This window comes from Mangifera indica, chromosome 2, assembly GCF_011075055.1.
Source record: "Mangifera indica cultivar Alphonso chromosome 2, CATAS_Mindica_2.1, whole genome shotgun sequence".
Lineage (NCBI taxonomy): Eukaryota > Viridiplantae > Streptophyta > Magnoliopsida > Sapindales > Anacardiaceae > Mangifera > Mangifera indica.
In genome coordinates this window covers 11,412,057-11,416,511 of record NC_058138.1, presented here as the reverse complement: position 1 = coordinate 11,416,511, position 4,455 = coordinate 11,412,057, and positions in this window count along the sequence as shown.

The window sequence follows — 4,455 nt, the reverse complement described above, 5'->3', positions numbered from 1 at the left end:
ATCATGTGATTGTTATAGCCACTGTTAATAAGCCACTTGTCTTTCTTTAGTTTGGATACTAATGGACTGACATAGAAAAAAACTCTATTTACTTCCTTGTTTTTAGAGTAATTTGCTTGATGTTTTATTTTGAAGCGGAAATCTTTTTCTTTATGCCCAAATTTCTAGCAATTTAAACACTTTGACTTCCAAAAAACTAACAATCTTTCTCTAGATAACTTTTTTTTTACAAATTATACAAGATGAATATTTTCTATTATCTATAGTTATAGAACTTTGCCCTTTTGAAGAATTTTCATTTGTTTCTTCCATTAAGGTTTTGACTTTTGAGAGTGTATTCTAAATTTGGGCTAAAAAACACTCTCTAACAAACTCTCATTTCTATGGCTTATTATTTTTTCCATAAGCCTCTAAAGAACCCATTAATTCTGTCACTAATACGTTAGATATATCTTTTGACTTCTCGATTACAATCACTATAGAATCATATTTTTCAGTGACACTAATCAAAATTTTCTCATCAATTTTTCTATCAAAAATATTTTCTCTATAAACTTTCAACTGATTCACTAATTCTTTAATCTAAAATGGTAAACATTTGCACTATTAGACTAATATTTTTAAAATCTTTTCTAAGAGTTTATAATTTAGAAGAACATACCTTTCATTACCATGAAACTTTTATTATGAGATATCTCAATCTTTTTTGGCACTTAAAGCTCCGTTGTTTTTAGGGAATATATCATCTGATAGCACTTGTTATAGAATGAATAAAGCCTTTGAATCCATCATTTAGTTGTCCTCTAATGCCTTTTGTTTAGCTTTCAAAGAGTTGGATGTATCTTCTAAAAGACTGAATCCAAATTTGACTATATCCCATAAATTTTGGGATTGAAAAAACGTTCTTATCTTAATGCACCAATAATTATATTTGCCATTTGTCAATATTGACACTAGGACTAAGACAAATGAGTGACTTATGTTTGCCATAATGATATCTACCTAAAGTAATTGAACATGGAAAAGTAGTTCGTGTATGTGTAATTTAATAGACACCAAGATGGTTCTTAGGAAAGACAAGTAAGGACAAAACCTCTTTCAAAACCGACCTTCTTAGATAGAACTCCTAAATATGCATATAATCACATAAAAAACCACTCATAAACCTAAACTAGATTATGATACCACTGTTAGGAAAACAATAGAATAAAATTTGAGACTAGAAAGTTTATAGAAATATAATTTTCTATTAACTCAAATGGAGCATGGGAGCTTGATTACTCCTCAAAGCAATCACAAATATAGAAGAGAAAATTTTGATAAAGGAAATTTTTTTATTGATGAATGATTTACAATGAAACAAGCTAGTTTATTTATACTAATACAAGGGTGGTATATCAACATAAGAAAATTAATTTTGCAAAGTCAATTTCTTTGGAAATGCATATTGATAGGTTAAAATATTGGTGGCTTCTTTAGTCAACACATGGATGACTATATTCAAGGTTAGTGGTACTTGTTTAAACACCTTGAATTACCTAAATGCCTTCATTTAGCTAATTCAATTTGCATCATGCTTTAACACAAACAAAGTGTGTAAAAATGCGTAAACACAATCAAACTAGAATATATAGATATCTTAAATAGTCATCATCATATTATCCAACATGTCCATAATGTCTGAAATACATAACCATTAACAAAAAAAACATAAATTTGTACAAAACTTTGAAAATATCGAAAAACATAATATTGACAACAAGATAATAGAAAATTCCCTCCACTCTTGTACCCTTAAATGCTTTTTGGCATCCCAAATATCCATCCGACTCCTTTTGACATACTTATGTCATAACTCCATTGGTCATGTCATCCCAAATGACTATAGTCATAAATTAAACTTTGGCATCCTAGATGTTATGTGAAAGTATGCGACATCCTAGATGTATTTCATATCAGTGCATAAGACCGACCAAACTTTGGACTACTAATACCTTAGTCACATAAGAAATTGGAAGCAATCTTTCCCTTACCACGTACACATAATTGCAGGAAAACAAAATTATCATCTTGTGCATACCTATAAGGAATGGTTGGTTGGAAAAGGTTTCACTAAAAAAAATGATATTGATTATGATGAAACCTTTTATTAAATTATACTTGTGATTTTTGTATACTATGACTATGAAATTAGGCAAATAAATGTCAAAACAACTTTCCTGAATGGAAACCTAGTGGAAGACGTGTATATGAATATGACACAATATAATGGTTTTGTTCTTGACAGGTAAGCCAATAAAGTATGCAAGTGGAATATTCATTTCGATAAAGTCGTAAAAGAATTCAGAGTCATCAAAAATAAAAATGAGTCTTATGTATAAAAAAAGGTCAGTGGGAATATAATCATATTTTTAATATTATATATTGATGACATTTTGATTATCATAAATGATAATCCAAACTTACAATCAGTAAAGATTTGGTTGTTTAAGTACTTTTCCATGAAAGACTTAAAGAAGCAATCTATATCCTTAGCAAAAAAATTTATTGAGATAAATCATGTAGGCTCTTTAGACTAAGTCAAAAAAATGTACATATATAAGGTCCTAAAAAAATTCAATATGGAAAAATCTAAAAAGGGATTTCTTCCAATGCCTTATGTTGCATTTCTCTTGTTGAACTTGATTTTTAAGTCTATTTTCAAGGTCTATGTTTGATTAATTAATGCATTTTGAGTAGAATATTTATGTTTAGGAATTAGTTTTAATATTGTTTTCACATTGTATTTATTTTAATATCGATTTTTATTTTGTAGGAAATTTCCTATAAATTGGGAGAAAGGATACCAATGAAAAAAGGAAAACAAATTGATTCCCAATCGCATTAGGAAAGAAATGAAAATTCGCATGAAAAGGAAGCAAATTCTAATGAGAAGAAGCTTATGAGAGAAAAAAAAGTAGCATATCCAACAATAAACAAATCCGAACAAAATTAGAATTCCTACTTTTGAGCAAACGAGGATTATAAAAGAGCCATTAAGCTATATAAGGAACAATTTTGGATAGTTTTTGCAGTAGACGACAAACATTTCTATTTTCTAGATTTCTTGTAGCCATAAGGAAACGAATGTATATAGACAGTAATAGCCATGAACTAGAGGACAATAGACCATTTATCCAAGTTCATATACGAGTGATAACTAAGATCTTCTTACTGATTCTTGGATTCATACTTATGTGTTCTTATATTTATTATTGTGAATTTGTAATCAATACGAGTGACTATTTTTTATTATTTTAGGGATTAAGAAAGATCCTTTGATCCCTATAGACTTATAGTATTTAAATATTTTTATGTTTTAATAAAATTATCGATGTTTTGATTTAATGAATGGTTGTTTAATGCCTTGTGTTGAGTTAAGGGCCCAACTTTACGCATGTTAGTAGATTCATGTAGACTATCAAAAGGTAGGTACGAAATTATTGTATGTATTCATTAACATGGATCTTTGATACTAGAGGTATGTCAAGCCCCTGTAAAGTAATTAGTATCACAAAACTTAAAGTGTTTGTATTAACCAAGTATTACAAGAGTAGGTAACTATTGAATGGGGAACTAAGGTAACTTAGGATATCCAATTATTAATACATCATGATTACAAAAAGAGCTTTTATAATTAACTACAAGTTTATGGGAGATTGTCAGTGAAATCTTACTTCCTAAATACAGTTGATTTACAAGTTCAACTAATAGCAGTAGAGGTGCATTAATCATTAGAATTAGCAGCAGTATAGTTAGTTTCAGTTGCATTAATAGTTATAGTCTAAACATAAATCGGACTCTCTAGCTAATTCAGATTACAAAATGAATTAGTAATTGATTTTTTCAATCTCTATGGCATCAATATCTTTTGTTCTACTTATCGATTTGTGCACTTGTGAACATGATACAATATCTCTCTAAAAAGATGTAACCATGAACACAAGTGGAACATAAGATTAGCCGAATCCTATACGCCATAACAATAGGATCAATCATGTATGCCTTGCTATGCACTAGGATTAATGTCTTATGTACCTTGACCTTTTGCAATAGATATCAATTGGATTCAAGTGAGTATCATTAGATAGCTATTAAGAACATCTTGAAATACTTGATAAGGATATATTCTTGATTTATAGAGGAGAATAAGAGCTCCTCGTGAAAGGGTACAACAATGCTAGTTTTCAAACAGATCAAAATGATTTTAAATCATAGTCAAGATTTGTGTTTTGAATGGTGGTGTAATAAGCTAGAAGAGCTCTAAGAAAAAAACTATAAAAGATTTTACAATCAAGTTACAGTACATTGCTTTGTTGGATGTAACAAAAGTAGTATGAATAAGAAATTTTGTAATTGAACTTAGAGTGATTCCAGGTATGGTCAAACCTATAAAGCTTTATTACAACAACAATA